We start from the raw sequence: 7174 nt of genomic DNA, 5'->3' as shown, positions 1-7174 counted from the left end.
ACAATTATGCTTTATATTATAGGTGCATTGCAGCCCATCTTAATTATAATAAGTAATAACTATTTTTACTGCATTACTCACAGTTTATGTTTGTGATTAGATGCTTCATTTTATTCAAAACTTTTCATGTTTTAATTGCAGTTACCATGTGATGTTTTTGTGTTTCTTTTCCACATGAATTATTTACATGATTTATTTTGAAATGTTAAACACCTTGGCATCTTTGACTCTATCTTGCTTTTTTATTGATCTCTTGTGATTGCATATTGTGCTCTATATTAATATGTTGCTTAAAATATTTGTACCTCTTTTTATAGAGATATGTTCTTTAAGTTCCTTTTTAGTTCATGTCTTGATCTGACAGTGGCATCAATGTAATACTGCATTCAGAAAAGAAATTAAATCATATTCCATATTTATTATCACTTTTTATGAATCTGGGAAATTGAGGAGTGTTTTACTGCCTTGAATATGAGGGAAATTCTACAAATCTAGGCCAGAAATTTTGCTTTTCAAATTTGTTCATTGGTTATTTTGATTTTTCAAACACTGAGTCAACTTATTTTGTTTATATATCAGATTCCTATGTTATTGAAGATTTTTCATGAATTTATTTCATAACGTGGTGGCTCTGGGTTTAAGTTTTTAAAAAACTTATTTCTATGAATTTCAGAATATTCTTTAACTGTGTTGCTAAACTTTATTAATTTGGTCAAGAACAGTGCTGTTTGGATTTCTTTCACTGGTTATCTGTGTTGCATATTTTTACTTTTTCTTAAGATTATACTAGTCTTTATTAATTCTACTCATTTTATAAAAAATATAAATTTATTTGAAAGGAAGTGTTACAGAGAAGCAGAGGCAGAGAGAGAGATGTATTCCATCCAAGATTTACTCCCCAAATGGCTGAAATGACCAGAGCTGGGCAAACCTGAAACCAGGAGTCAGGAGACTCTTCTGGCACTCACATGTGGGTTCAGGGGCCCAAGGATGTGGGCCATCTTCTACTGCTTTTCCAGGCCATAGAAGAGAGCTGTATTGGAAGTGGAGCAGTTGGGACTTGAACTGGCACGCATATTGGATGCCAACGCTGCAGACGGCAGTTTTACCTGATACGCCACTGTGCCAACCGTCTGCTCATATGTTTTAAAAACACTTTTCCTTTATTCTTTGTTTCTGTTGTACAGACTTACTATATTGATGATATTCTCTATTTTCACTATCCTATATTGCTGTATAGTTCATCGTAGATCTTAAGAAGGATGTCACGATGTTTAGGTATCTGTCTTCTCACATAATATCTTGAGCCTATAAATGTATCTGTGCACTGATTTATATGCCATCTCCTCTATTTCTTTCTGTGTTTTCCAATCCTCCATCACTCTGCCAACTATTTGCCTCGTGATGTCTCAAGCCCTATGTGCCTTCCAGCTATGCCAGACTTTATGTATCTCTGATCTTGCTCCTGAAACCATATATTATCAGCAATTTTACCACTTTATGTGGCTGGGTCTGATGTTCATCCTTGTAATCTTGCATTTAAAAATCTTTGACATCCAAGCCTGCTCTTAGTAGCCTATCCTTGTGCCTGCAACAAGGGCTGGCTTCAGGGTCTCCAGCACTTTTGTTTACACCACGTCTTTCCTCAAGTGGCTCCTACTGTGCTTGTATCTTATGCCAATCCTCATGAGTCTCCAGCTCCTCTACATGTAGCCATTATCTCCCCTCATATGCTGATTCATACAGCCCATGTCAGGACACCTGTGTCTCCATTCCCTTATACACATTGACTTCACTCCTAATTCCTGGTTATTGCTGCATTCCACTAAAGAAGGCTAAAATTCCCAATTGGTTTGCAATATTTGTCTCACTGTTGCAAATATATTGAGAATTACTGCCTGGCCTGAAAGTCAGTTGGTGGACAATCAGTTGAGAAATCACACAGATATTCACTATCAGTACAGCTGCAGTGTCCTTTCAGATTTTTCAAAACAAAATGCTAATGTTACACACAAATGGCATAACCACGAACAATGCCTGCCCTGCAACAAGGAAACAGAAACCACTTATTATTGAATGAGACAACTGTACAGAATAGATATTCAAAATATAACCTATTGAAATACTAGATTTTGAATATAAGTATATATTTGACTCTCAGGTCATACCAAATCTGGCTCTGATGTCTAATAGCCCCTGAAATTAGGCTCTCACTATCAAACTGCCCTGGAAAATCCCCAAGCACAAGCATCCAAGAAGCGTTCACAGCAGCAGCTTCCTGCCACACTACTGAGTGTACCACCATGTGATGTTCTCCCTAATTTCCCTTTATCCATTATCCCCCAGCTGGTACCCAATCTGGCCATCCACAACAAAAGCAGAATACTCTCTACTTGATGCTGTCCTGAAGGGGCTCCTAAGTTGATGGATTTCAGGGAAATCTCATGGGTTCCTCTGGACCTTCCTTGACACTGATGAGGCTCATCCACCCATATAGTCACCAGATAGTCACCTGTGATAGGCCCACTGGCATACTGGGTCTGAAACCCCACAGGCACTCCTCTGGATGACAGTCACCTTTTGCTGGCTCATGACATAGATAATTGGGGCCTGATTGGAGACTGAATTATAGGGCAGGCTCTCTTCAATTCATTATTGCAGTGCATCAGCCCTGCTGGGTCACTGACAGACTTAGGATAATTTCATGGTCAACATTATTAATGCAGGACACATGTTTTCTCATGAAATCTGGCATTGTTCCTCCCCACCTCTCATTTACCATTTCTGATCCTTGGCATGCATTGAATTTGTGATAGTCTAATATCAATCTCCGGTATCTGTCTCATTTTAACTATCTAAACTGTTGAATTAAATCTGGATACGTTGGAGTTCACAATCTCTGATTCTTGCCTCATTTATTTTTAAGGAAAGAACTTAAACAGATAATACTCTTTAAAACATAAATCCAGTGTCAGTATACCAACTTTCAAAATTGATAATTTAATAGTATCTAATATCCATTGTTTCTGCAATGTAACATAGATTATGACTTAGGTATAGTTGTTGGAAGGATGGTTAGAGGGTTTCATTTGTATCTGCTCTTACATTGTGGGTCATGGAACCAATGTTGTGTCCTTCCCATTACCAAGTATTTTCCCTCCATTTTACAATTTGAGAGCACAGAGGTTAACCATGTTGGGCTAGGGGAACCAATAGACTCTTTGAAAACTTACCTTGGACTAGAGCACTGTTTTCTACCATAGTCGCTATTATTTTGGAATCTTAACATTCAAGTTGCTATCTGAGTTCCCAGTGTTTATGACATTCCCTACCATGAGGAATGACCCACAGAAAAGATCCACCTCTGTGATTCTCAGCAGTAACAGTGCCCTTCACATCAACACCAATTTTATTTCTTTTGTAAATGGAATGTCTTTGGGCCTCTTGTAGAAAACATAGTCATTTCATAACTTTTTCAGCTGTATAAGTTTATTAACTGTAGCATAATTCCTGTGAGATTTTGATTGTTTCTTTATCACAGAAATTCAGCTATTTCTACCTCCCTTAGCATGGACTGTTTTTGGTTTAAGTTTTCAAATGTCATACTAGTATTATCATCATCCTTTGGGATCTTTGACAATGGGTTAAAACCTTTGTCGTTGATGAGTGTTCTCACATTGAGAAACCCTCCCTTTTCTAAATTTTTCTTCCACCCTCAGGACTCAGTCTCATGCACACTCTGCCACTCCTGATAATACATATTGGCTAGGCCTTACAACTGTTTCTTTTTAGACACAGCAATTTTTCTTTTCTTTTCTTTTTTTTTTTTTTTTTTTTTTTTTTTTTTTTTTGCAGGCCAAAACTCTGGTTTATTTCAGCATCAGCAACATCTTATCCATCAAAAAAAAAAAATAGACTCTACCGGGGGCGACACAAGTCTCTATAGCGAGGCTAAGGGCTCAGCCGCCGGGCGATCTTCGGGGTGTGTGTGGGTGCTGCCCAGGCAATAAGTCAGGAAGTGTGGCTGGTGGCAGGCACGGGCCGGCTTCACTTCTGGGCAGGCATGAGGTCATCGATGGCCTGGCCTTGCTCCAGCCGCTGCTCCATCTCAATGAGCAGCTTCACACCGTCCACCACCATCTGTACCAGCTCCACCTCGGAGAAGCCCAGGCGGTCGGCGTTGGAGATGTCAAAGACCCCGCCCATGGCGGGCGTGTCCACACCACCTGTGCCTCGCTTCTGATTAATAATAAAAGATTATACTTCTGTAGCTAGGGCCATTAGCATGAAAAGGTTATTTAGCCTTGAAAGCTACTGTTAGGAAGAGTAGATGCAGTGAAATCCCAAAGTGAAATCTATTTCTGGGTGGCAAACTCCCTTCTTTCTCTAAGGCACATGTGATATGATAATATTATATTGACATAGGTTGATGAAGTCAGAGTGGCCACAATTTGAGTGATTTTAGAAAGTCCATTGTCTGGGGAATAGTTTGGCAAGAGAGTATAGTTTAATAGCCAAAGATCATTTTCCTCAAGAGAAAGGGACATAGCAGGTTATACTATCATCAAAATTATGTAAGTATATTATAAGGCTTCATTGGAGTACTATCATAATTTAGACTTTTTTTATAGCCTTTCTTGTTTTACCCCCATAACCACCTGTTCGGTTAATATTATCAGCATTAAAATGATAGTTATGTTAAAATGCTTTATAGCCACAGTTATTAATTTTAGATTAATCAGAGATGGAAACTAATTTTCATGGGTGTAAATTATCATAATTGTAGCTAGTTGAATCATTTGGAAGCTTTCTTCACTTTTAGAACAAATTTTTAAAACCAAAAATTAAAGTTTAATATACAGTTTTGTCTTTATTGCATATAGCAATGTGTATCAACCGTTTTATGTCCTAGAATCAGGATGATCATAAAAATGCTCTCTCTCTCTCTATATATATATATATATGTGTGTGTGTGTGTGTGTGTGTGTGTGTGTATTATAGCTGAAAGTGCTTAACATATACCTTAAACTGTAAGTCAGTATTCATTGGTGTAGATGTCTATCTGAATTTCAAGATTCTGGGTTATGCTATAAAATTCTAGCAATTCATCTCATTCAGAAGAGAACAAGTTGTAGGCTGCTTACATACTCTGCTGGAATTGTGCTAACAGTGTTAAACTTCCTAAGAATCCTCCACTCTAAACTTATTACTTTTTCCCCCAAATACTTTATTTTTAATTGATAGCTGGTGGCAAAGTGCTTCTGCTTAAAACAAAAATAATCTTAAGATGATAAAACAAGCTGTAATTAACATGTTCCAATCATAAACATCACTAGAATGGAGAACTCAATGCTCTGTTAAAGAGTAATGAAGCATCAAGCTATGGATGTATCTCAGTGGATCCCTAGTGGTGGAACATGTTGTGGACAATAAGACCATTGACAGATTTGCAAGTCTTCAATTAATGACATAAAGTGTATAATAATTCAACTCAATAGACAATATAGCCAGTTTGAAAACTTCTAATCAAAGTGGAAAAAAATTCCTCTTACATTAGTAAGCACCAAATCACAAGGGTACTTATATCATGCAGGATGCATTTATGAGTAGTAAGCCACTTTTATAATTTAAATCTTACATTACTAGAAATTATGGACTTTGCATTTGGTTAAACTTAGTTTTTTTAAAAAGATTTATTCATGTAGGATCTCTGTCCTTAATGTGCTCTACATTGAGGCTTAATGCTATAACGAGTACTCAAACAGTATATTTCACTTTGTGTTTCTTTGGGGGTGCAAACTGTTGAAATCTTTACTTAATGTATACTAAACTGATCTTCTGTTAAAAAAAAAAAAGAAGAAATTAGCAATTCCCAACTTGACTCTCACTGGGATTAAACATGACAATTGGTCTGATCTGATTTCATCATCATTTAAAAAATAATCTATTATTTTTCACTTTATGTTTCTGTGTGGGAGAAAACTGTTGAAATCTTTACTTAATGTATGCTAAACTGATCTTCTGTATATAAAGAGAATTGAAAATGAATCCTCATGTGAATGGAAGGGGATGGGAAAGGGGAGGGTTGCGGGTGGGAGGGACATTATGGGGGGGAAGCCATTGTAATCCATAAGCCGTACTTTGGAAATTTATATTCATTAAATAAAAGTTAAAAAAAGCAAAAAAAAAGATTTATTCATTTATATGGAAGTCAGAGTTACACAGAGAGAGAAGCAGAGGCAGAGGCAGGGGGTCTTCCATCTGCTGGTTCACTTCCCAATTGGCTGCAATAGCTGGAGCTGTGCTTATCCAAGGCCAGGAGCCATGAACTCCTTCCAGGTCTCTCACATAGATACAGGGGCCCAAGAATTTGGGCTATCCTCTATTGATTTTCCAGGCTATAGCCATGAACTGGATTGTAAGTGGAGCAGCTAGGACTCGAACTGGTGCACATATGGGATGCCAGCACTGCAGGCAGCAGCTTTACCTGCTACACCACAGTGCCACCCCATGCTTAAACTTATAATGAACAATTTAGAGATGAAATATAAAACATATAAAGAGTGGGGGCTGACATTTTGGTGTAGCAGGTAAAGACATCTCCTGTATTGCTGACATTTCATATGGGTGCCCCATTTGAGTCCCAGTTATTCCATTTCTGATCTGTCCCCCTGCTAATGTGCCTGGGAAAGTTGCAGAGCATTGCCCAAGTGCTTGGGTCGCTGCACCCACATGGGATACCTGGAAGCATATTTTGGCTATTGACCAGAAACAGCATCATTTTACCTAGCAGTAGTGCTCAAATAGAATGAAGTACAAGCTATGTATGGATTTCAAAATTTTTGCACCAAAATAAGTCCATCTATTTTTTTCTATGAACTTTTTGAAGCCTCAGTGTATTATAGGACCATATGGACCAAAAATGACTTTTCATTTGCTTACATTCATTATTTTAAAGAAAGTTCTAGGGATGGTGCTGTGGTGTAGTGGTTAATGCCAATGCCTGCAGTGCTGGTATACATTATGCGTGCCCATTTGAGACCCAGGTGCTCTACTTCTGACCCAGCTCTTTCTGTGGCCTGGGAAAGCAGTAAAAGATGGCCCAAGTGCTTGCAAACATGTACCCATGTGGGAGATCAGCCCAACTTGAGCTGTTGTGGCCATTTGGGGAGTA

This window comes from Oryctolagus cuniculus, chromosome 6 (genome assembly GCF_051225735.1).
Source record: "Oryctolagus cuniculus isolate XC-2025 breed Fujian yellow rabbit chromosome 6, ASM5122573v1, whole genome shotgun sequence".
In the NCBI taxonomy this organism is placed as follows: domain Eukaryota; kingdom Metazoa; phylum Chordata; class Mammalia; order Lagomorpha; family Leporidae; genus Oryctolagus; species Oryctolagus cuniculus.
Note: the sequence above shows the minus strand (reverse complement) of the source record.